At 46.5% G+C, this 26,693-nt stretch overlaps 1 long non-coding RNA gene across 2 annotated transcripts in view; it reads left to right on the top strand.

Annotated features, from left to right (window-relative positions):
* The window catches only part of LOC149867425 (uncharacterized), a 126,084-nt gene that overhangs the window by 38,995 nt on the left and 60,396 nt on the right, over positions 1-26,693 (top strand). The window contains exon 2 of one of the 2 annotated variants that reach the window (XR_016441631.1): positions 11,384-11,585. This is a non-coding gene — a long non-coding RNA (uncharacterized LOC149867425). The remainder of the gene's footprint in view (positions 1-11,383; positions 11,586-26,693) is intronic. The other variant, XR_016441630.1, reaches the window with a different exon arrangement.

The raw sequence follows: 26,693 nt of genomic DNA on the forward strand, positions 1-26,693 counted from the left end.
TTCCTACTTATTGCTTTTCTCTCAGTGGGTACCCCCACTATAGCAACTGCTTTCTTAATGGCTACTCTATGTAAGACTATGCCTTATTGTAAAAGTAATACATTTAAATGAAAGTATTTTTCTCAAGAGTTTCTATTTTGGCAGCATTTTTCTTGGAATGAATTTGAATGTTGCCTTAGTAAGGGCTTTGTAGAAAGTAAGGAATTAATGATTTAGCTCTTTAAAGTTTATATCCAGGATCTATAAAGGGTCCTTTTCCCCTTGCTTGTTCCCTGCCAGTATAGCCCCATTGGGCACATCCAGATGAGCGTGGGTGTTTGGTTCCCTGGGGAGAAGTAGTGCGGGCACACCTTGCGCCGCTGCTACTTTTTCCTGGGGAACACCTGTGACACATGTGCTTTGGCATGTGGCAAGTTACCCCAAGTGGGGGAAGGGAGGCTGGGGTCAGCACTGGGCTGGCCCCAACAGCCTTACCTGAGGCCCTGGGGGCCTCCTGGGACTGCAGCAGTTGCAATTCTGTTATGCAGAGCCTGGCAGTCCAGCTCTGCTTTTGAAGGGGTCAAAAAAAAACCCACAGAAAAAAAAGCAGGAGCAGCGCACACACAGGCAGCATTCCCTTGCAGCATGGAGAGCATCTAAATGTGGGGTATGTGCCGCCTCAGATATCTTTGTGGTGCTACATACTACACAGACACATTTGTCTGGATGTGGCCATTGAGTTCAATACCTTTAGTTTTGATAGACTCCATTGTAAGATCAGAATAAGACCCGTTATCTTCAATGAAGTTTTGCTGGAAATAAATTTGGCTCATTGTCTTTTCTTTTGTCAAATTTAATTAATGTTTTGGTCTGAAATGCACCCACTCAGAACTCTGAGGTTAGTACGCTTACCTTGATTATTGCAACATGATTAATTTAAAAAAGGTTGTTTTAAAGGCTAGGCAGGCATGGTTAGGGGTAAAAATGTTTAGGATCAGGTCATCAGAAGATCCAGGATTTTAAAAAGAGGGGTGTGGGAGCAGTGACTGGCACTGCAGGGCTGCCTGCAACCCCTGTTCCTCCCTTCCTCCTCAGCTAGGGTGGGAAGACTATGCCACAGGAGCAACAGCCAGGGACATTTTTAAGTCCCTGAATAGGATAAGAATCACCCCTCCTATTTGCACCCTCTCCTTTATCCTCCATGTTCAGTCAGTGGCACCTCCCTCCACCTCCCATTCCCCTCCTTGTCCTCTGTACTTCTGCCACCCCTGGGTGCAGAATATGTTCAGTGCCACAGCTGCCACACTCTAATCAGGGATGCAGCTCAGCTGAGAACAGTGGTGGCAGCAGGTGGGCTCTCCGCTCCCTGTGCTTGCTTGTAGGCTGGCAAGGAATGCACAGCGGGTACCAGGCAGGGAGATGGAACCTGCCCACTGGTGTGGCCACTGCCCCTGTCCCCAGATGAGCCCAGATCTTTGCGCAGCCACGATGCACAGCCCCATCTGGAGCAGGGCAGGTGCAGCTCTGGGGCTTCCATTATTTACTTGCTTCAGGAACTTGAAAGTTCCCAGCTGCATGGTCCTGACTCTGGAAGGACCCAGGTGTCTGTGGCTGTGAGGAACCGGAGCCACTAAGCTACACTATGGAAAGGGAGGTGTGAGTATACCACTTCATATGCTCTGGATTAGGCCCATCTATTCACATTATCCTGTGAATTCATAGATTGTTAAGGGCTGGAGGGGACCTTGCAGATCATCAGGTGCAGCCTCCCTTCCCCCCGCTCTAGGTAGGAAGACAACTGGTGTTAGGTGACCCCAGCAAGGTGACTGTCTGGTCTCTTCTTGAAAACCTCCAGGGTAGGTGTATGCAACACCACTGGAGGGAGTTTGTTCCACAGTCTGGACACCCTCACTATAAAGAAGTTTTTCCTACTATTAAGTCTGAAGCAGCCTTCCAGGAGTTTGTATCCATGGGTCCTGGCCTTCCCCAGGGGTGCCCTAGTGAACAGTTGTTCACCGAGATCCTGATGCACTCCTCTGATATGGTGGTAAGATGCTATCAAGTCCATTCTTAACCTTCTCTTCTTTAGGATAAAGAGGCCCAGGTCCCTTAGCCTTTCCTCGTATGAGTTGCCTTGCAAGTCCCTGATCATACAGGTGGCTCTTTTCTGGACCCTTTCAAGTTTTTCCATGTCCTTATTGAAGTGCAGTGCCCAGAACTGGACACAGTACTCCAACTATGGTCTCACCACTGCCGAGTACAGTGGGAGCATCACTACCTTAGTTTTACATGAGATGCATCTGTTGAGGCATGTCAGCATGTTGTTTGCCCTGCTGACCACCACCTTGTGCTGATGGCTTCTGTTCATACAATGGTCAATCATTACCCCTAGGTCCCTTTTTTGGCCATGGTGCAAGTCAAGTCATTGCTACCGAGCCTCTATGTATGTTGAGGGTTGCTTGCTCCCAGATGGAGTACCTTACACTTGGAAGTGTTAAACTTCATCTGGTTCCGGTCTGGCCAACTCTCGAGCCGGTCCAGGTTTGCCTGTATCAGCAACCTATCTTCTGACATGACCACACTGGCCCATAACCTGGTGTCATCTGTGAACTTGGCCAGCAAGCTTTTCACTCCCCCATCCAAATTATTGATAAAGATGTTGAAAAGCACCGGTCCAAGCATGGACCCCTGAGGGACACCACTGGCCACTTTGTGCCAGGACGACACAGATCTGATCATGAGAGCTCTCTGGGTCCTACCCTCTAACCAGTTTCCTGCCCACTGAGCCGTCGAGCAGCTGATCCCACAATCTTCCAGTTTTCCCACAAAGATATTGTGGGATACTAGATCAAAAACCTTTTGGAAGTCTAAGTATATAATGTCTACCACATCTCCTGTGTCTAGGTGGCGAGAGACCTGGCTGTAGAAGGAGATGAGATTGGTAAGACAAGACCTACCCATGACAAGGCCATGCCGGCTATCATTCAGAATCTTGCCTTCTGTGAGCGTATCACACATAGATTCTTTAATGAGCTTTTCTAGGATTTTCCCTGGAATGGAGGTTAGTCTGATTTGGCTTATAGTTGCCCGGGTCCTCCTTTTTCCCCTTCTTGAAATTGGGCACAATGTTGGCCCTCTTTCAATCATCACAGATTTCTCCTGTGCACCACAAATACTGAAAGAGCTTTGCCAGGGGTTCTGCGATGACCTCAGTCAGCTCCTCCAGTGCTCTTGGATGGAGTCCATCTAGTCCTTCTGACTTATAAATGTCTAGCTTTTCTAATTGGTATTGCAGCCACTCAGGATCCACAGTGGGGAGGCTGTCAGTCCCGGCATGTCCCTTATGAGTTTTATCTCATTTGACTTTCCCCTTGGTCTGGTAAAATCCAGAAACAAAGTGGGCATTCAGGAGTTCAATTTCTTCCTAGATGTCAGTTACCAGCTGTCCTGAGTGTTAAGCAGTGGTCCCACACTTCTACTGCCTACATACTTAAAGAAGGACTTTTTATTGTCCTTGACTTCCATAGCTAACCTAAACTCCATCGCCGGCTTGGCTTTCCTGATCATTTCCCTGGAAGTGCTGGCAACTGTTTTATAGTCCTTCTTGAGGACCATCCCTAGCTTTCACTGTGCGTACACCTCTTTTTTAAGAGAACTGCAATGTCCCTATTAAGCCATGAGGGCTTGCCAGCCCTTCTGCTGCCTTTCCTCTTTGCAGGAACAGTTTTCTTCTGTGCTTTGAGAATTGTATTCTTGAGCAATGACCACTCTCCATGCACCCCATTTGTCCTCTGGGGGAAACAGTCAAGTGTTAATGTCTTTTGTACTCTCATATAGTCGTTATACTTTCTTTCATGTTGCTGGTCAAAAAGGTGTACACTCATGAAATGCTTTAAAAATGATCATGAATACTTTTGGCTGAAATTAAAAAAAAAAAAGACCGCTTTATAACTGTCCAAAAAACAATTCTGCTGAAAAACAGAAACATTTTCAGGAAACCATTTGCCAGCCTCCCTGAGAAGAACTTCCAGATCTAGTGATGACCTTTTGAAAAGCTGGCATGATTAGTCAATCAAAGATAGGGAAGTAATTTTATCCTTTATTTTACAGTTGAAGAACAAATTCACACGAAGATTAAGATTCAGACTATATCAATTTTGCTGGTGTAGCTGTGCTGGTTGAGGTATGGAGAGATGTGATTCTTGAATGATGTAGCCCTGCCAACAGAAGCTTCTAGTGTATGTGCAGATATATAGGCAAGAATGCTCTAGTTCTGGTGGATTTTAATTTGTGCAGGATAGTTTTATGATAGGAGTGTAAACCTAAGCTTTGCTGATTCACCTTATGAATAGTTTGTGTATATAGGTGTACATAGGTAATCTCATACTACCAATACACCCCACTTCAAACCATTATTTTGCATCCATGTTGATCCCTTTTTCTGTGTCAGTTTTGCTGAGTATTTCCATGACATTCAAACTCAGACAGCCTTCACTTGGAGTTATTCTATAATGATGACTAGTAGAGGCACTTCTTATACAGAAAGACATTAGGCATATATAGTGTTACCATCTCTCGAGAAACCTTCTTTCCTCCAACATTAGGTAGAAAATGTTATTTGACAACAGATGGTAAATTAATCTTCATATTCAAATTGCATTTACTATTATTCACATTCATAATGCCCTTTTGGTTAAACTGTCTCTGACTATACTGTTCCTCAACCAGAAATATGTAACAGCTGCTATAGCTGTACTAAGTGAACCTTTCTTTCCCCAAAATAGGAAATGCTGACCTCAGAACAGTATGAGTTATGGATTTCTTTTATGGCAACATACGATTGACTTTACCCAAGGCATAGGAAGAAAATACAGTTGAAATTATAATGAAAAAATGCACTCCATTTGTCCTTCATGCAAACAAATGTGGAATTCTGATACTATAATTTATATCATCCACACCAATATCAATATAAGATTATTAGTAGATAATAATACTAAAGTTCATCATGATTTAATGTAATTAACAAGCATACAGAAAGCAATAAAGATTTGTCAGTGTTATTGGAAATGCTTTTAGATGCCATTATGGTCTTCACCATTGTGTGTATCTGATATGTTCTTTCTTTTAGTCAGAAGCTTTCTTCCCCTACAATAAGTAGAGGTGATCTGAACAGTTCAGCTGACAAGCAGCACCTCTGTGCTGGAACGCTTATGCAGAGGAAGGAACCTATTTGCTTGAGGAAGTGGTGACATCCTACCTGGTAAAGCTCTTGCTGCTATTAAACAATCAATAATAATAACAATTAATAAACAATAGTGACTTACAAGCATATTTTTTTTCCAAAAGGCAAAGTTAGCTTAATCACTGCTGCAGGGTCATTTGCTTCATCATTTCCTTATCCCATTCTATTTGCTAGGTTATATCAGCAATGATTTTGTCTCAGTACATTCAACAAGAGTTAGAACCAGAGTGAATTCCAAGGTTGTGAGTTAATGAAATACTATACAAAATTACATAATATATGTAGACCAGGTGTACTCAGGTATATACTCCCCTTCTCCAGTTGAAGGGAATTGTTAGCTGGCAGCTGTGCTGTGGGGGAACTGCAGACCACTCAGTTTCCCTTCGTCCCTATAGAACCAGGCCAGGACAGTCAGGGGACTTAACTATATACAAATGTATTTACATTAACTGATCACAAGGAAAAGAAACATGGAGACAAACATATATAAATATATATATAGTACATATGATAGCTAAACAAATAACATAAACAATACGCACTGGATAAACGCTATAAAACCTTACACCAGTGCTCCAGATACAGGTAAGTATCTGATCTGAAACAGATAAACTGCAACATACCTATAGTTTATCTGTTGATTATCTATGTTTAAGTATAGGTGAACAATAAATAAGCCACAAATAAATAACACGTGAACAATAGTGAAAGGGAGTCCCAGCAAAGCCCTAGTCAAAGTTATAAATTTAAGACTTTACTCATCTACTAATTTACAAACATGAGAGTTCACAAAATATAAGTCATGACATCACTCCAATTATGGTGCAAGAACTTCAAAGATAAACTTAATCCCAAGGGGAAACCCCAGTGCCATTGGGCCTTTTCCTAAACCCTTCAAGGAAGCTGGTAACTTCAGGGGGGCCCTTCCAGTGGGACCTCCACTTTCAGGAGCCCTTAACTAACATGGGGGGACTCCCCCTCCCCTGTGGGAAACCTTTCCCCCTGCAACTCATGGCTTCCAGGCCTGGAGGGTGACCTCTGTGCCAAGCTGGTCTCTTGTCTGCAGTGGGCACTGCTGAAACTCCCCACTGCCAATTGCCACTGAACCCCACACTCCACAGGCTGTATCAGTGGCTCTGTGAGCAGTAAGGTCCTGACACCTGTGTTAATCTCTCTGCTGAGTTTTGTGGCCCTGTTGTGAATTTAATACACTATGTTTTCTCATGATAACTCTTTGTCTCAAGTAGATATACTTGCTGGCCATTCCCTATCCACCAGTATGAATGTTACTGAAGATAATGACCATAATTATTCACATACCACACATGATTTTTCATTGAAAATTAACCATCCAAAATTGGGGAGCATATCTTGAACTGGAAAACTGATTTCAACACCAGAACGGAGCAGGGGGCTATGCTCAGCATCCATTCACCCTGGACCAAAACTTCTGGATGCATGGAGCAGGGACAGAGTCCATCATCAACATACTCCCTGCTGCTTGGCCAGCAAAGGATTTAACCCTCTCACAGCCACTGCCAAATAGCCCCATTCTATGGATGCCAAATTGATAGTGTCTGCATGAAAGGTAAACCTTCTGTTGTCTGAAGATGGGATACTGAAGATGTGATTCTGCTCCTGTTCCATGTCAACTGAGAGTTCAGCCTAGGATGCGTCCATGCCTTGGCAGGGAAGATTCTGAAAAAATATTGAAATGTGAATGTAATATATGTAATAGTAAGAGGATCCAGAGAGCAGTCAGCAGAGCTGTGCTGACTGTTAATTTGGACTACAACTCCTAGAAACACCCAGGGGGTGGGGGCAAGGGAAAAAGAAAGAGGAAGCTTGAGGCTGGGGTACAGGGAAGTGAGAGAGGTGTGCATGGGGAGCCTGGTTAGTCATACACAGAGGAGGGCACAGTGGAGCTGGAGATGTTGTTTGCTCAGTCAGCCAGGACTGTGGACTGAAGGACCTGGACTCAGACATGGGGGCAGCTGAAGGCTGCTGTTTAAGTACTCTAGGGACTAAAGGCTTGCTTGGGGACACCTCCAGAGGTGTGTGTGGGGTTGGAAATAAAAGTGCTGAGTATATGTTACCACAGTGTTGATGGGGTTTTTTACCTTTTATCTTTGGTCCATTGACTTGTAACCCTACCCCCTATGATTTTCAGTATAAAAGTGGGAACTCCCCGATCTTGTGCCCATTTCTGGTGCTTCAGGGCTGGCACAAAATTGGTGGAAGTGGTGGGATTTTGAGGGGGGGTTATTTCCCAATTGAGGTAGATAGGGTTGGTGGTGACAGACCAGAAGGCACAGGGCAAACTGCTGCAGTTAGTGTATAGACTTTCCTTATTGGGTTGGGCATTTGATCAGGGAAAATGAGTACCATTGAAAAGGGGGTACCCTTTTGGGAGGGGAAAAGACACACACCCCATCTAGTGCCTTAAGGTCTATATTCAATCCAACACCCTATAGTGGGAAGCAACAAGAATGGGGAGACTGGCATGAGCAATATGAAATGGCAGCTGAGTTAAATGGGTGGAATGAGGATACTAAGCTAAGTCTGTTGCTCACATAAGAAGCCAGGGAGGTCTACCATGGGCAGTGAAGCCAAACAGAATTACAAGCATCTGATAGGGCCTCTCAGGAATGCTTTGGAACCAGGTGCAGGTCCAGACTGGGACCAAGCAGCTTTCTTTAATCTTAAGAAGACTTCAGTAGAATCAGTGCAAGAGTTCAGCGTTGCCCAAGGATGATTAGCTGTAAAGGCCTTCCCACAAGTCAGCCCTGAGATACAGGACCTACTGGCCCATGACCAATTTGTCAGCAATGCCTTCAGTGGGGAGAAGTAAGTCCACATTTGCTTGGAGGAAGCCCCATGGGCTGGATGATACCATAAAGCTAGCCACTGAGATGGAAGTGGTGAGAAAACTGGAAGCCCTAGATATCCAAGGCACCACGGCAAGGGTGCATGTACATGTCAGGGAGGAGAAGTCAGGAGGACACGCCCCAACCCCAGAGTCTTCAACCTTGCAAACAATGATGGAGGCACTGAGACAAATCTGAGGTAAACTAGACCAGCTCAAGAAGGTTCTGGAAACCCAGTCCCAGAAAAGACGTGCAAGGGGATATCCTCCTGGACTACAGCAGTTGGGGTGTTGTCAAGAGAATGGTCTTGGGTGCTGGCTACTGTGGTAGCCATGATCACTTCTAGAGGGACTGCCTAGAGAGAAGGTGGCATTAAACATGGCAGAGAAACTGAGGTGGGCAGTGGAGAGGGGCTCATCCACTGCTAGCAGACACTGAGGTCCACTGAATGAGGTGTGATTGTTGGTAATACAAGGGTTGGGATACTACCTGCAGGAAAGGTGGGAGAAATTCCTTGCCAGTTCCTCCTAGATTCAGGTGCCCAGGTATCCACTGTATGTAGCTGGGTATGGGAGCAAGCTACAAAAGAGGCATAAAGAAGCCTTCAACTCTGTCAGCTAGTGATCAAGGCAGCTAAAGAAGCACTTTTAATTCTGGGAGAGTGGAGTACAATGATCAGCCTCTAAGGCCTATAGCTGCCATGTAAAATCCTTGTAGGAAAGGATGCCAATCAAGATGCCACCAACTTCCTCAAAAATGATCAGGTCACTATAAATTTTGCAAGTTATTCATCTTCCTTTTTCTGGGAGCTGTTTCCCACTGTATACCATAGATGGCCAAAAGAGGGCATGCAAAGTGGTAGTGGAGAAGAATCTAAAAATACTTCCTGGAAGTGAGATAATGATCACTGGCAAACTGAAGAGATGGCGCTGTGAAGAAGAGCGGGGCTTATTTGAACCTAAGTTCACTGATGAATTGGGATTCCTAGTGAGAATTGTATTGTGTAAGAGCCACAGGGGTGAAATTCCTGTGTGGGTTCCTAACACATCATCAGAAGCACATATCAGAGCACCATATGTGGGACATTTAAGATAGGCTGGGCTGTCCTGAAGGAGGACCCTGGATCAGAGAGGTTGGTTGCTGTAAGAGTACTGAGCTCAGGTAAGAGCTAAAACCTTACAGAGTCAGGCGATAACCTTCAATGGAATGCAGGAAAACTGGAACACGAATTCAACTCAAGTCACCAAGGCCTGGAGCCTGAGCAAGTGAGGGCAGTGCAAGAAGTCCTACTGGAGTATGCAGATGTATTCAGCCTTGGCAACCATGACCTAAGGCATACAGGCTTAAGAAAGCAGTGGATTAATACTGGCAATGGTAAACCAATGAAACAGGGGCTTAGAAGTGTTCCCATCTATTTCCAGCAGGAGTTTGATCAGTAGCTGCAAGACAGGGAGGAAAGAGGCATCACCAGGCCCTCTGTCAGCCCATGGGTTGCCCCTCTGGTGTTGCTTCAGAAGAAAGGGGGAGGTGTGTGATTGCTGATATAACCTAGCAAATAGAAATGGGATAAGGAATATACTCCCCTTCTCCAGTTGAAGGGAATTGTTAGCTGGCAGCTGTGCTGTGGGGGAACTGCAGACCACTCAGTTTCCCTTCAACTGGAGAAGGGGAGTATATACCTAAGTTACCTGGGCTATGTATGCAACTTCAAGAAAGGAATTGCTGGCTGTGGTAACCTGCACCAAACATTTTCAGCAGTTCATCCTGGGGAGATGTTTCACATCAAGAACAGACCACAGGTCTCTCTGGTGGCTACACAATTTCCAACAACCCAAAGGACAGCTGGGTAGATGGTTAGAACAGCTGGCTGAGGTTGACTACCAAGTATTGTATTGGCCTGGGAGACAGCACCATAATGCTGATGTCTTGTCCCATAGGCTTCAAATAGTGGAAGTCGAACGTAAAGCTGAAGCACTAGCAGTAAAGTCACTGTCAGCAGTAGAGACAGCTAGGGGTGAACCAACTCCAAATACAGGAGAAGCCAAAAGATTGGCAGATTGGTGTACAAGACAATAGGAAAACTATTGCTGAAAAACTAAAAAAAGTGGAAGAAAATCAATAGTTAGGAGTTTCCTGAAGAAGGGCAACATCATCTGAACCTGAAGAGATACCAGGTAGTAAAAGAAGTACTGATGTCAAAACTTCCAGAATCTGCCCAAATAGCTTATTCAAACAGTGGGACCGGAGAAGGAAATACCAAAAATTCTGCAAGTTCTACATGATTCCAATACCAGGGCACATTTAGGCATGGAGAAGGTAAGCTCTGGTCTCAATATTTCTTGTTAGGCTGGAGAAAATCTGTTAAAGACTGGTGCAAGTCATGCAAAGTGTGTGGTTCGCAAAAAGGACTGAAGAGTAATCCCTTCACACAGGCTGGACAACCCTTGGAAAGAATAACAATGGATATCCTGGATCCCCTGCCCATTACACCATGTGGAAACAAATATGTTTTAGTTGTGGCTGACTATTTTTCCAAGTGGGAAAAAGCATATCTTCTTCCTGATCAGGAGGCTTAGATTGTAGCAGAGGTGTTTGTTGATCGATTTGTGCGCTACCATGGTGTACCTGTATCCCCACATACTAACCAGGGGAGAAATTTTGAATATCAACTATTTCATCATGTATGTGACTTTCTGGAAATCAACAAAACCATCACTACACCGTATCACACCCAATCTGATGGATTAGTGAAACAATTCAACCATACTTTGGTTGACATGCTGTCTTCCCTGACCAAAGACAATCAGACAGGGTGGGATGAGATGCTCCTTTATGTCATGATGGCCTACTGGAGCAGTATGCAATGATCTATAGGATATACACAGTATATGATGTTGTTTGGTTGGAAGATTTACCTACTTGTTGATGTTGTCTCTGGAGTAAATATATAAGAAAAAATTAACAATGCATTTAACAATACATCCAAATGTATGGCAGGATGCTTAAGCTCAGGTAGCCAAACTGTTATGAGTCATTAGGATGCAGCCACACAAAGACAAAAAGAGTACTATGACCTCAGGGTTATCAGACAGGTATATGAGCTGGGAGAGTTGGTGTGGGTACAAAACCAAGCCAGGAGGCAGGGTCAGTGCCAAAAGCTATGTAAGAAATGCAGTGGCCCTTATACAATCATCAGGAAATTGTCTGAGGTGTTATATGAGCTGATAAGCAGGCCAGGTAGATAAACATCTGTAGTACACTATAACTGAATGATACCTATGTGTGTTCACAGGACAGAAACCCTGGTCTGACAAAGAAGCTAGGGAGGCCTGCTCGTCAGCAGCCAAGATATTGGCAGAGGCTTCACAACAGAACCCCCACCAATACAGCCTACAATAAATCCAATAGGATGCTGCCAGAGGTTGCTTCTGGATCAAGAAATGAAGGGCGGGATCCATGGCCTGATGGAAATGAAGATGGTGAGGATGAACAAGGTATTGGGGTAGGATCAAGGCTGGGTACAGTAGGGGATAGCCAAAACCTATCAGAGTCAGTGTATGTTGCCACAGTGTTGATGTTTCTTTACTTTTTACCTGTTCCCTCCCTTTGGCCTGTTGCCTTGTGACCCTAACCCCTATATAAAAGTGGGAACTCCCCTTTGCTTCTTGTGCTAGTTTCTGGGGCTACAGGTTGGCACAATATTTTGTCTTTATTTGGTCTTCCCAAAACAAAGTGTCTTATTTGGGGGCATGTGGCATATGGATAAGTATAGGCTTCTTGACCCAAGCTATGCTGTTTAAAAGGATGCAGTGGCTTAGAGCAGTGGCTGGCAAATTTTCATAGCTGTGGGCCAAAACATCCTGGCTTGGGTTTAAGGCAGGCTGGTGATTCGACTCAGCTGCTGCCATGGCTTTTCCCTGCTGCTGCTTCTCCCCACCTCGCAGTTGTAGCATGGGTGCAGATCCTTCCTGCCTGACTGTGGCCTTGGCCTTGGTGTAGGCAAAGCCCCTTCCCTCTGACAAGCCACTGAAGCCCCATGAGGATCGGAGTTAAGGGTACAGCTTCTGAATCAGAAATTCCTAGGCCTTAAATGCTGGAGGCTGCAAGTGAGAGAGGGATGTTGGAAAAAACCCTGGATATACTCAGTTCACTCTTCCTTTCAGCATCTACTCTCTGCCACTGTGTGACACAGAATACTAGGCAAGATTGACCTATGGTCTGACCCAGTAAATGTCAGTTCTTATGTTTTCTTATGGTCTGTGGGCCAGAAGCTGCTGACCCCTGGCTTAGAGGGTGGGATTGCATAAAAAGATGGCTTCAGAAAAGAGATCTGCAAGCCAAAAAAACAAAAGAAAACATTAATCTCCTAACCAGCTCAAGTTGTTATCTTTTCCTTATGTTAAAGTGTATTCCAACTTTTTTGATGTTGTGGTATTATTCAGAAAGAAGTCCAGGTGATTTGTTCAGCTTTTAGCGCTTGGAGAGAGAGTGTATTTTAAGAAGCATACTTGGCAGTTTTGTGATGTAGATTTAATGAGAAGGTAACTATGGGTATGTCTATTAGGCCTGTGCGAGTAGGCAGGTATTCAATCTGGCTTTGGATCTGGCTACTTTGGATGTCAGTGATCTGATCCAGACCTCTGGATTGGTTTGCTGCTTCGATCCAGCCAAAGCAGCTCCGAAGCTTCAGAGCCACCTCGGAGATCCAGCCGTAGGGTATAATGGGGGATCAATGAAATATCTATAACTCTGTTGTTTTGTCTCTGATTTGGGTGAAACTTGCAGGGATGGTAGCCTCTGCTGAGAGCATGAAGTCTCCCAAGTTTCAAGAAGGTCAGTGCAGGGGTTTGGGGGAAACTGCACCCCACATTCTTGAAGGCAAAACTCATGTCAGGTATATGTGTTACATCACAGGGGGGTGAAAACTCCAGGGGTCGAAGCCCTTGGTGAGGCCACAAAGTCTGCCAAGTTTCAAGACAATAGGTGCAGGGGTTTGGGAGGAGCTGCATCTCAAGCTGCTGACAAAACTCATGATATGTGTGGATGACACTGTGTGTGCGTTAAGGTGCACCTTTCCTGGTGCTGGGGTCTCTGCACAACACGGCAGTGTGTCCCAGTGAGGCCTCCTCCTCCCCTACAGCCTCGTGTCTGGTCCACCACTTCACGTGACAACAGGTAAGATAACTTAGCTGGCTCAACACCAGTAGCATCAGCATCAGCATCAAAGGTACCCAAACGGAACTGTCACAGTGCCTTTCTTTTTATAAAGGAATTGACAGCAAGAAGTAAAGATGTTGTGTTGTGTTGGACATATGATGTTACTCATTGTGTGTGACGGCTTGTCTTGTGTTTTTATGTCTATATGTGTATTATGAAGAAAGGAGTACTTAAAAAATGTATCTTTGGAAGCTTTAGGGTTGAAAACCCCTTTGTCAGGCTGAGGAAATACCTGCAGTTGGTCCTGGATGGAAGGAATAGTAAAGAAGCCAGAGGCTGGCCTGGCCCGCAATGCAGGCAAGAAAGCCAGTCAGTGAAAATGAAAATGGGGGTGTCAGGGGGTGAGAGACAGGCTGGGGTGGGGGTTGTGGGGGGAAGGGGGGTGTAGCAGCACAGGTAGAAGTGCAAAGGTGCCTGGGGTGTCAGATGTCCGGCACGTCGCAGTGTGCCAGAATTCCACGGTCTAATCTATATTGAGTCCATGAGTTTCTGTACCTACTACCTAGGAGGCTGATGAAGTGCAGTTCAGAGGCTCAGCTCTGAAAAGTGGTTTCTACATTTAAACAAGCACCTAACCTCATCACCAGAACTGAAGCCAACTTCCTACAGCTCAAAACATAAAACCTGCCAACAATCTCCAGTACCCCCACAAACTGCACACCAGAATCTATCAAAGACAACAAAACCCAATTACCTGTGGGGGCATATACCTCAGCAAAAAAACACTCTGTCTCCAGTCTCTCAGGCCTGATCCTGAGAGAGAACAAATTACAGTGCAGACTACTTTTCAGAGCTGGGCCTATGAACTGCACTTCATCAGCCTCCTAGGTAGTAGGTGCAGAAACTCATGGACTCCATATACACAGTGGAATTCTGGCACACTGTGACCTGCCGGACATCTGACACCCCAGGCACCTTTGCACTTTTACCTGCACTGCTACATCCCCCTCTCCTCCCTACCCTCCACCCCAGCCTTTCCCTCACCTCCTGACGCCTCCATTTCCATTTTCACTGACTGGCTTTCTTGCCTGCATTGCAGGCCAGGCCAGCCTCTGGCTTCTTTACTATGCCTTCCATCCAGGACCAACTGCAGCCTGACAACCTGAAAGCCAGCATCCTGGGCAGCTAAGCTGAGCTCACCCGGAGCCTCACAACTGCACTGCAACCAGCAAGCGTCAGGCCTGTCAAAGACGTGACAGGTCTGGTCATTCCCCACCCAGGACTGTGTGTGTGTGGGCGTTAGCTGGAGGTTTTGGCACCTCCTACCCGTCTTTCACCAGGGGATCATTGATCCTGGCATTTACAGGGCTGCTGTGCCACCAGCAGTCCCACCAGGCCTCTCTACCCTGGCAGGATGCAGTTTTAGTGGTCATGCCCAGGACCTGGGGCCTACTCCTTCCCCATAGCCCCAGTCCCAAACCTCCAAGTTTGTTCTGGCAGGAGAATGAGCTCAGCAGAGATGTGTTCTTCCCTGCTGGCTGGTGATGCAGTTAGTGCCCCCTCCAGCTGAGAGCGGGGTATTACTCAGCTTTTAAAAAACTCAAAAATGGAAATTGGTACAGATGGAGTGAGGAGGGTGGCACTCACTTACAGCAGGTGGAGCTTGGGGAACCCCAGCAGTGGGAGGTTCGTCTTTAGGAACACCAGCTGCTCCACCAACGTAGGATCCAAGCAGGTGCGGTGGGGTGCCACAACATCCCCAGCAATGCTGAACACCCTCTGGCTTGGAACATTGGTTGGTGGACAGGACAGGTGTTGCTGGGCAACCGTGGCCAGATCCTGCCACATCTGGCTGCAGCTTGCCCAGTAGGCCAAGGGGTCTCAGTCCAGTGGCTCCACTTCCTCAGTGAGATAGGTAGCCACTGAAGCCTCGACGCTACCTGTCCGAAGCTGGGGTCTGGTGCGTTTGGACCCCAGCATGGAAACCTTGTCCATGGCCCACATTGGCAGTGGCTGGCATGGAGGAGACTGGCTGGTGCTGGTGCTGGCACAAGAAAGTGGATCCCCCTCTTCCACATCCCCTCACCTCTGCACTTTGGTCTCCCTGACTTTGTTGACCAGCACCTGCATCCAGTGATCGAGGGTTTTGGTGCTGCCAGTGCACATGCTCCCTTTCACCTTCAGGTCACATATGCCTGCCATCATGTGGACCGCACTGGACCACAAGGGATCCAGCCATCTCCTGATGACCTCCTTCAGCTGCCTCACCAGTGCCTGCACATCTGGTGACACCGGCCTGCCCCAGCCAGGAACATTGATCCCCTGGAACTTCTCCATTTGTTTCTCCAGTTCCCTCTCTAGTGGGATCAGCTGGCTGAGGAGGGCATCACCAGCACTAAGGGTCTCAGTGGCCTCAAGGAAGGGCTTGAGGACCACCAAGATCTGGGATATGGTACCCCACTCAGCTCTGTTCAGGGGGCTGCTGACCCCAATCTCCCAAGCAAGGCCATCTCATGGATGTCCTTTTGTTGCTCCACCAACCTTTTGAGCATCAGGTATGTGGAGTTCTACCAAGTCTCCACGTCCTGCATGATTCTGTGCTGTGGGATGCTCAGCTCTGCCTGTTTCTCCCGCAGCATCTTGCCCCCCTTGATGTTGTGGTGGAAGTAGCCTGCCACCTTCCTGCATTTCGAAGTCAGCTGGCTTGTAGCAGTACTGGTGGTGGCGCCGTCACTGGCAGTCCTGTCTCCCTCCAAGGTACTCCTCACTGTTAGGTGCAGCCTGTGTGCCACTCAGTTGGCATCATGGACAGCCTTCACCATATTGGCCCCATTGTCAGTGACCATGAACCCACAGGTGAGCTTGGCCTGCCCAGCGAGCCACCCCTGCACCAAAGCGTCCAAAGCAGCCCCGGATCCAAAGCCTCGCACAGCCCTAATGTCTATATTTCCTATACAGTGAGACCAAGATTGTCATAAACAAGCCCTGTCCACTCACTCCCACTTTTTCATTTGCTGCTTGTAAACAATGGGGGCTTGCTTTTTGGGTGTGTCTAGGGATTCTGTTTTTGTGACCTCCTGAGAGGAGTACTGGGGGCACACAGCATTTCTCTAATGGCATAAGTATCAGAAGCAGCACAGAGGATCAGTCATATACACAAATTCTATATGACAATAAACACTTGTCATATAGAACACACTGGGAACATTTGTGTAACCAGGAATTCAATTCTTCCTGAATATAGTACGACAGCAGTGCTTCCCTGCAGTGGAACCACTGAAGGATGCATAGTCATACCTCATACACATCTAATTACCGAGGACACTTCCCCTTTTGGAGAGGCAGAGACATTAATTAAAGAATAGAATTCATTACAACCTGCTCCATTATCTCCAGTCACCTTTACAGAGTTTAGGACTACATTCTGGCTCTTCTTAACTGAGCTCCATGTACAGAACCATATCATTTTAGCATAGGTTTCCTGCAGCATTTTTTCTTTAAGGCTAGACATAGAATGATTTAAGAGATACCAGAGGTAGCCCACTCAGTAGGTGCACCATATGGAAAGGGTGTTACTGCCCTCCACGGCACCTATTACTAAGTATGGGCATCCAGGGAAGTCTCAGCTTCTGCCCCAGCTGCTTAGCAACACTCTTTTTTGGGGCAAGGAGGTGCTTTGTTATTTTGCCTCATGTTGGCCTGATAATCTGGTGGTAGCTGGAAAAGGGTGAGAGACAAAAGTGTTTGTGACCTGGCCTCTTCACCCAACGTTCACCCCATTTTGTCTTTCAGAAGGCAAGGCAAAATGAAGCGCTTAATGAGAAGGGATTTCTGGCTGGCTACATCTGTTCTAGCAGTTTGAGTCTTACAGCCATATGGATGAATATTATATATATACAGAATACTAGACTGACTGTAATCCCATAGAGGCACTTTGTCTATTCAATACTGAATTCTTCTACTTTAGCAGTGTTACAGAGGTACTTGTCTCTTATAACTTCATGCTAATTCACTTTGAAAATGCCCAGCTTTCATTACTGCTCAAATATACACATGCATTAAAGGGAGAAGAGCAGTGTAAGTTCACTACAGCAGAAGCTAAAGTCATGAGCAGCTCTGAATTCTGATACCTGATCTCAAGCTTTCTGGGTAATTGGTCACTGATCTGCCTTTAGGGGGATAATTTGAGAATTTCTTCCAACTGCCTCCTGTTTAAATTCTAAGTTAGGGTTATTTCCCAATATATTTTCTTTCTTCCTCACTGTGCATTTTCATATTTCAGCATCTGAAAAGGAACCAAACAAATGGCTAAATAGGTCAGACTGTAGCAAATAGGAACATGGGTGGGAACATAAAACGATAAAGGACTGAAGTAAAGGATCTTGATAAAGATAAGATATAATTTTGGAGCAAGATCAAATAGGGAATACTTCCCAGTCCATTTTTGGGGTAAGGGCCTGGGGACAAAACCACATTCGCTATGGTTCTGCAACGGGGTCTTGAGTAACAGTGAAGTACACAGCGTTGGAGAGGGGCTGTGGAGCAGCTGGTGGGGACAGTTCCGCTGAGCTTGAACTTGAAAGGAAGGTGCTTGAGTATAGCTTGGGAAAAAAATGAATCATGGAATTTTAAGTTTTTTTTCCCCACTCAGCTTTCTTCTGCCCCAAAACATCGTCTGGCTTGTTTCTTTGAGCTCAGAAGAGAATATTTTTAAATATTCATCTCAGTTTCTTAGGTAATGAACATGCACATCCAATTCTGCTGTATATCTATAGTTCTCTTCTCAACACCTCTAGGTTAGCTGCTTTGCTAGCTATTAGATTTGACAGGACAGCTCTAGACATCTAACATCTAACTCATTTGTATTTGTACCTATAATTACAGGTGGGCTTAAAAATTGGAGGCAGTCTCAGAAATCTTATTCCATAAATTATTGTATAATTTATTGTGTGGAACTATGTCCTCTACCTTTCTGAAATATAGCTACATTATGTTTCCTACTTCCATACTATTTTTCTAAAAATATTCTACTAAATTTGGGGGGAAAAGTACTTAGCACTGAGGATGATGAAGTATTTTCTTTTTATATTGGCCTTTTCAGGGCTAAATCCATAGCTTGTATAAATAAGAGCAGCTTCTCTGATTTACAGCATGCAAAATCTAAATATTTTGATATTTCATCTTGATGATTTTCTCTAAAATCTTGCACTCAAGATAGCTCCTCAAGGCCATCATCTACACTGAAGATAGCCTTGAGTGGTTACTAATTGTGTGGCTTTTCAAAATTTTTTCTATAGATGGGCATTATATTTGTTTCTCTTCAGTACCTTGTTGTCCTGGTTCTTTGCCAGTCGGCTATGGGTTTCTGCTCCCTGTTCAAAATGCAAGGTACCCTGGGAAAGGGCACTGCTGATGTACTCTGCTCAGGTTGAAAATTTTTGGCAAACAAACAAAAACAAAATAGCCAGATAAGCATGAGTGGAAGACTCCCCAGTTTCCCATTTCACTTCTCATTGAAAAGTCATTAAAATTGTGGCTAGTCAGCAAATCCCAAATCAAGCACCTGTTTGCCAGATAAAAACATCTGTACTATATGTACATCATCTGACCCATCTGCAAATTGCATGCCATATGCAGTACCAGTTGCTTAGGTATTTCACTCAAGGTGTTTTGGGAAAGTGATTTTTGTTTTAATGGAAAGCCTACACAGTAGAATAAGAACAGGTGGGAAGAATCTTGCCTGGTGTAATTCTTTTGAAATTACTGAAGTTTTACCAGGGTTGAATTTGCCTTGTGGAGTTTCTCAAAATGCATCCTTTCCTTTTCATCTAGAACATGTTCTTTAATCATTTCCTCGCTATCTTATTTTTTCATAGACTTTCATTAGGTTGCAACCTAGTGGAGTTACTAGATTCTTGTTATTTTTCTTTGAAAAGAAAGAAGAATTGGAAATAGACAAGTTTCCTGGTTAAATCTGTCATTTGGAGTTCTCCCAGTTCCACCTCATGGGACATTCCTGAAATATGAATTCATTTAAAATGGTTTCTCCTTTTTTAACACAGATCTGATGTGCTTAGCCGTTTTTCCTTTGTCTGAAAATTATTATCCTCCAAAGTGTCTGGAATTATGAAACTGAAACTATTGAAAATCTTTCTAAACTACTCCCAAACCATTAGTGTTTCCTGCCATGCTTTCTTTTACTTGCACATATTGGCTAGTGTCCCAAAAACAGTTTTTCATACTCTGGGAGGTAATATCAGATTTACTGCAATGACAGTTTGAAATGGCACCAAAAATATCTACAGAAATAGAAAACCTAAATTCTGGACAAGTAGTAGGCAGAATTAAAAGGACAGAGGTCAATCAGAACTTGAATTACATACTGGGTGCATCTACACATGCCTCTGACTGCACAGTACTAAAGCTAAAGCAAGTACTATACCAATATAATTATTGGTGGGTACTGGACAGTCATTTAGTACCTACTAAAGCAATTATTAATGCTTTATTAATTAGTGAAAGCAAGTACTGTTCAGTACTCACCAGTGTGAGGTCCCAGCATTGCACAGGTCATTTTCAACCCTTCTATGCAGTAGCTTGTTGCTACTACACAGTAACAGTGTCATCATGGTTAGTGCTTACAGCCATTAAGTCACTGTAGCAACTAACTATCTCACCGTAGCTAACTGCTACAGTGACCTAGCATCTTGTGTGTGTGATGCACCCACTGGGTCATACAATGCTTGACAAGGTCTCACAGTATCTAACATTGTTTCCTTTTGAGCTACTTTTCACTGGGTTTGGAGAACATGGATATAAAATGATGTATTCATTTAATGAGTTTGAACACATAGGAAGGACTGTCTTATGGGTTAAAGCACTGGCCTGGTGCTTGAGAGATATGGGTCAATTCTTGGCTCTGAGATAGATTTACTATGTGTCTAATATCTTTGTGCTTCCATTTCATGTCTGTAAAATGGACACAGTTATACTTCCTTTGTCTGTCATCTCCTTAGAATACTTCAGACGGGGATTCTGCATGTATTAGAATCATAGAATCATAGAACCAATGAGTCGGAAGGGACCTAGACAGATCATCGAGTCCAACCCCCTGCCATAGGCAGGAATGAGCACTGGGGGTGGCAGGGGTCATAGGACCCCAGCCAGGTGCCTATTCAGTCTCCTCTTGAAGATTTCCAGGGAAGGTGAGAGCACCACCTCTCTGGGAAGCCTATTCCAGGCTCTGGCCACCCTTAAAGTGAAGTAGTTCTTCCTAATATCTAACCTAAACCTATCCTCCCTCAGCTTGTGTCCATTGTTCTTGGTGACTCCAAGGGGGGCTCTGGTGAACAGGCTTTCCCTGAGTCCTTGCTGCTGGCCCCTGATAAGGTTGTGGGCAGCCACAAGATCCCCCCTCAGTCTTCTCTTGTGGAGACTGAAGAGATTCAGGTCCCTCAGCCTCTCCTCATAGGGATGGCCACGGAGGCCCTCAACCATATGAGTGGCCTCCTCTGGACCCTCTCCAGGTTCTCCACGTCCCTCCTGAAGTGCGGCACCCAGAACTGGACACAGGACTCCAGCTGCAGCCTGACCAGCACCACATAGAGGGGAGCAAGACCTGTCTGGACCTGTTAGTGATGCCCCTGTTGATGTATGACAGGGTGCAGTTGGCTCTGCCTATCGCTTCGTTGCACTGGCGACTCCTATTCATCCTGGAGTCAGTCATGACTCCAAGATCTCTCTCTGCCTCTGTGCTGCTAAGCTTTTTGTTACCTGGTCATAGAAAGAGACCAGGTTAGTCAGGCAGGATCGGCCTGGCATGAACCCATGTTGGTTACCCCTCAACATCACTTCCCCTGCAGGGCTCTCATAAATGTGGCCTTTGATAATTTTTTCAAAGACCTTCCCCAGGATAGAAGTGAGGCTGACTAGCCTGTAGTTGCCAGGCTCTTCCTTCCTCCCCTTCTTGAAAATAGGGACCACATTGGCCCTTTTCTAGTCCTCAGGGACTTGGCCCGAGCACCAGGAGTCCTCAAACAGCCGTGCCAATGGCTCCACAATGACACCAGCCAGTTCCCTCAGCACTGGCGGATGAAGGTCATCTGGGACCACTGACTTGGATACATCTAAGACCCCTGGTAATCCTTAACTAGGTGTGAACTAACAGTCGCGGGACTCGCATCCTTCCTGGGCCTCTCTACTCTATCACCAGAGAGCACCCCATTGTCAGCAGACAGGAACACGGAGGCAAAGAACTTGTTGAAGAGTTCTGCCTTCTCTCGCGCGTCCGTCACCAACTGCCCTGCCCTGCCTCGTAGGGGTCCAATGTTACTCCGAGACTTCTTCTTGCTACCTATATACTTGAAGAACAACTTTTTGTTATCTGTAATCCCAGAAGCTAATCTAAGCTCCAGGGCTGCTTTCACCTTCCTTACCAAATCCCTACAAGCTCAGGTCAGGGAGGTGTACTCCTCCTTGGTCCCTGCCCCTGCTTCCACCGCCAGTACGCTTTTTTCTTTGCCCTCAGGCCAGCCTGGATATCCACGCTCAGCCATGAAGGTTTCTTGGACCCTTTTCCCACCTTCCTGCACAGAGGAATTGCGTCCTGCTGTGCCCCAAGGATAGCCTCCTTGAGGAAGGAGCACCTTTCCTGGACCCCCCTACTAGCTACCCCCTGGGCTTCGAGCGCCTCCTTGACTACTGCCCTGAGCTCATCGAAGTTGGCTTTCCTAAAGGTATATGTACAGCTCTTGGCACAATGGAGCCCTCATCTTCATTATGAATTCAGGTACTACTCTTACACAAATACCTAATAAAATCTAACCCTGAAAGGTATGGAGTGTCCTGTGTAAGCACCCTTAGCTACCTGTGAGTCTCATGAGAGTTGGATGCATTTATTGCCTCACAGGATGGGCAATAATTCATAAGGTAGCAGTGAAATTTTGTGAGTTGGTAGTTCACGGCAAGCTGACTGTTCATGATATTAGCTTTCCTTGTTATTTCCATCTGTTAAATTACAATTATTCTACTAACACTACTTTTTTATATTGCTCAGTGGGTGCAACAAAACTGTTATATCATTGCAGATAGTGCAATGGTGGTTTGCATGCTTGTGAATGGGAAGCGAGTTGACCCATATGAAAAGCTTTCCATTAGGCCTATAGATTTCATAGAAACTAGGGCTGGAAGAGACCCCGGAAGATCGAGTCCAGCCCTGTGCCCCAGGGGCAGGAAGTCAGCAGGGATCATAGGATCCCAGCAAGATAAACATCCAAATGTCTCTTGAAAGTGTTCAAAGTAGGTGCTTGAACCAGCTCCAGCGGCAGTCCATTCCAAACCTTGGGGGTTTGGAAAGTAAAGAAGTTCTTCCTTATGTCCAGCCTGAAATGGTCACAGAGGAGTTTGTGACCATTTGACCTTATCATCCCTTGGGGCACTCTGGTGAACAGATGTTCCCCCAGATCCTAATAAGCACTCCTAATAAACTTATAGGTGGCCACCAGATCATCCCTGACCCTGTGCTTTTCCAGGCTGAAGGGTCCCATGGCTCTCAGTCTGTCGTTGTAAGGTCTGTTTGCCTGACCTCTGATCATGTGTGTGGCTCTCCTCTGCACTCTCTCAAGCTTCTCCACATCCTTTTTGAATTGTGGAGCCCAAAACTGGAGGCAGTACTCCAGCTGCGGCCTCACCAAGGCCGAGTACAAGGGGAGAATGACGTCCTGGGATTTGCTTGAGAAGCATCTGTGGATGCAAGCCAGTGTTTTGCTTGCTTTACTAGCTGCAGCATCACATTGCAGGCTCATGTTCATCTTGTGGTCTATCATGACTCCCAAGTCCCTTTTTGTCTGTAGCGCTAACCAGCGTAACACTGCTGAGCCTATAGACATGCTGCAGGTTTTTCCTCCCAAGGTGGAGAACCTTGCATTTTTCAGTGTTAAACACCATCAGGTTCTCATCTGCCCATTTCCTAAGCCTGTCAAGGTCTTCCTGGATCACTCTCCTGTCCTCAGGTGTGGATGCTTTACCCCAGAGTTTGGTGTCGTCAGTGAACTTGGCCAGTCCGCTTCTGACACCAATGTCTACATCATTAATGAAGATGTTAAATAGTATAGGCCCTAGGACAGAGCCTTGAGGGACCCCACTGGTCACAGCACACCACAGCAACTGACTTCTGTCCACCACCACCCTCTGGGTCCTACCACGGAGCCAATTCCCCAGGCAGCAGATTGTGGTGAGGCCGAAGCCATAGTTTGCTAGTTTTGCCAAGAGGTGATCATGGGATACCAGATTGAAGGCTTTTTTTAAAGTCAAGATATAGGACATCAATCTCTTCCCCCTTGTCCAGATGATAGGTCACCTGGTCATAAAAGGAAATGAGATTGGTCAAGCAAGACCTACCCGCAACAAACCTGTGCTGGCTATCCCTCAGGATGTTGCCATCAGCCAGTCTATTAAGGTTGGTTCTTTGATAATCTTTTCCAAGACCTTCCCCGGGATAGAGGTCAGGCTGAGGGGCCTGTAGTTTGCTGGATCCACTTTCCTCCCTTTCTTGAAGATAGACACCACTTTGGCCTTCTTCCAATCTTCAGGCACTACACCAGAGTGCCAGGAGTTCTTGAATATCCATACCAGGGGCTGAGCTATGATGCTAGCCAGCTCCTTGAGTATGCTCAGGTGTAAACCATCATGGGCAGCTGACTTTAAGGTATCCAGCCTCTCAAGTTGTTCCTTCACAAGATCAGCTTTGATGGAGGGTAAGGAATCTCCCTCACCTGTGCCTCCCTGTCCTGTAGAGGACAGGGGCGTCCTATGGGACGGGTGGAAAACTGATGCAAAGTACCCATTTAGCAAGTTTGCTTTTTCCTGGGCATCAGTTGTCAGTTGTCCCATCTGGTTTAGCAGGGGACCAATGTTGCCCTTGCTTTTCCTCCAGCTCCCCACAAAAAAAGGACTTTTTATTGTCCTTGATATTTGTAGCTAGCTGGAGTTCCGTCGTAGCCTTGGCTTTCCTTGTTCACTCTCTGCAGGTCCGGACCAGAGCAGAATATTCCTCCTTGGTGATAAATACTTTTGTAGTCTTTCTTTTAAGATGCAGGAGGTCTGCTAGTTCTCTGGAGAGCCAAGGGGGCTGCTGTGCCCTTTTGCTGCCTTTCCTCTGAGACAGGATTGACTTTGCTTGCGCATCCAGGATTGCTCCCTTGAGGAGAAACCACTCATCCTGGACTCCCCTCCCCTTTGGGTTGTGGCCCTTGAGGGCCTCAATGACAAACCTCCTTAGCTTGTTGAAGTCAGCTTTCCTGAAGTCGAGGACTTCTGTATTACTGATCGACTTGCCAGTTTTACAGCGGATAGTGAAGGTGATCATCTCATGGTCACTGTCACCCAGCTTCCCTTCAATTATTAGGTCACTGATTAGGTCATTTCTGGTTGCCAGTACCAGGTTGAGCAGCGCTTTACCTCTTGTCGGCTTGTAGACTTCCTGCATCAGGTAGAGCTTGTTCATGCATGAGAGAAAGCTTTGTGACCACTCGGATTTGGCTGAGTGCTCTTCCCATGAGATGTCTGGGTAGTTGAAGTCTCCCATGACAACCATGCACCAGGAGCATGCGGCCTCAGCCAATTCTCTGGCAAACTCCTGGTCAAGGTCTTGATCCTGGTTAGGGGGTCTGTAGTAGACTCCCACCATAGTGTCCCCTGTGCCATGTTCCACATGGATTTTAACTTAGAAGGTCTGAAGTTGTTCACCCTGGGTGCCGCTGTTGGCTTGCAGGGATACGTAGCTTTCCTTGACATAGAGAGCTACACCCCCACCCCTTTTGTCCACTCCCTCTCCTATACAGGGTATAGCCATCTATACTGGTGGCCCAATCATGGGTGGAGTCCCACCAGGTCTCCGTTATCCCTATGACATCATAATTATTTGTGTTTAGCAGGAGGACAAGTTCCTCCTGTTTATTCCCCAAGCTCATGGCATTTGTGTATAGGCATGCAAGTGTCCCCTTGGGGGCCCTTGCCCTGCCTACAGTTTGTTCCAGGCCTGGGACAGGAGTGGGATCCATTAAGTGCCTGGGCCTGCTGGCTTTTCAAGGGTTGCTCAGCAGGCCAGCAGTGGAAGTAGTCCTCCCATCCCCTGGTGGGCTTAGTTTAAAGTCTGATGTAGCAGGTCAGCCAGTCTGGTTGAGAAGAGCCTCCTCCCCAGCGGAAAGAGGTAGAGGTCATCCCTTCCCAGCAGCTCACTGCCTGTGCAAAGTGGCTAGCATTCACTTTGGATTTGGCTGATTCTGGGGACAGTGATTTGATTCGGTGATTCGAATCACTATAGCGATTCAATTCAGCCGAATCTGATTTGGAAATTCAGCTGCTGCCAAATCTCTGAATCAGCCAGGACCATCCCCCACCCACTCTCCCAGCCCAGCAATGGCTGCCCCACCCACCCCAGTTCCCAGCTCTTTGGAAAGAAAAAGCCCTGACTCAGTGGGTGCTGCTGGCCAGGGGGCAATCCCTGCTGCCCCCCACTGACCCACACTGCATGGGGGGCTCTGCATGAGCCCCCCAACCCTCCTCCTCATTCCCCCATCCTCCCCATGGCTTCCCCACCCACTGCAGCTCTGGCCCTTTAAGAAAAAAAACCCTGACCCCCCCCAGACTCACTGCTCCTGCCGGCGGGGGGCAATTCCTGCTGCCCTCCACTGCCCCGTGCCACACTGGGGGCTCGGCATGAGCTCCCAAAGCCCAGAGGCCACTTCAGGAGTGGTGAGTCCTGGGGCTTTTCTCTGTTTTTTTTTTCCTTAAAGGTCCAGAGCTGGCCTGGGCGGAGCACGTGTGGGGGGGCTGAGGGAGCAGGGTGGGGTCAGGGGGCTCATGGCAGAGCCCCCCATGCAGCATGGAGCAGTTGGGGGCAGCGGGGATCGCCCCGCCTCCCACCAGGCAGCACCTGGTGAGCACTGGGTTTTTTTTTTAAGCACCAGGAGCAGTGGCAGGCAGAGTCGGCCATGGGGGGATTGGGGGAGCAGGCAGGGGTTGGGGGAGCTGGGGGAGCAGGCAGGGCCGGGGGCTGGCAGGGGTCTCCCCATGGTCCCCTCCCCCCTCCCCTCTCTCCCCTTTCCCAGCCTTCCTTCCCCCACCCTTAGTACTTACCAGCTCCGAGTCCAGCTTTTCCAAAGATTCAGACAGCTTTGAATTGATTCAGACTTTTAAACTGGTCCCCTGATTCGATTCAGAGTTGGAGATTCGGCCACCGGATCAGGCTGAATCTCCTCTGAATCGAATCACCACCTGAAGCTTCGCACAGCCCTACTTTGCATAAAACATGAGAGACCCTCAGATAAAGTTTGACAGCCCCTTCATTAGCAGCTCTGTAAAGCAAAGTCAAGTTAAAAACGTGGGCATGCAAGGAGCATTTTCAGATCAGTAACTTGTATAACACCAGAAGTTTGTGTAAATGC

Source organism: Crocodylus siamensis, chromosome 4 (assembly GCF_052110815.1).
Source record: "Crocodylus siamensis isolate JL-2025a chromosome 4, ASM5211081v1, whole genome shotgun sequence".
Classification (NCBI taxonomy): Eukaryota; Metazoa; Chordata; order Crocodylia; family Crocodylidae; genus Crocodylus; species Crocodylus siamensis.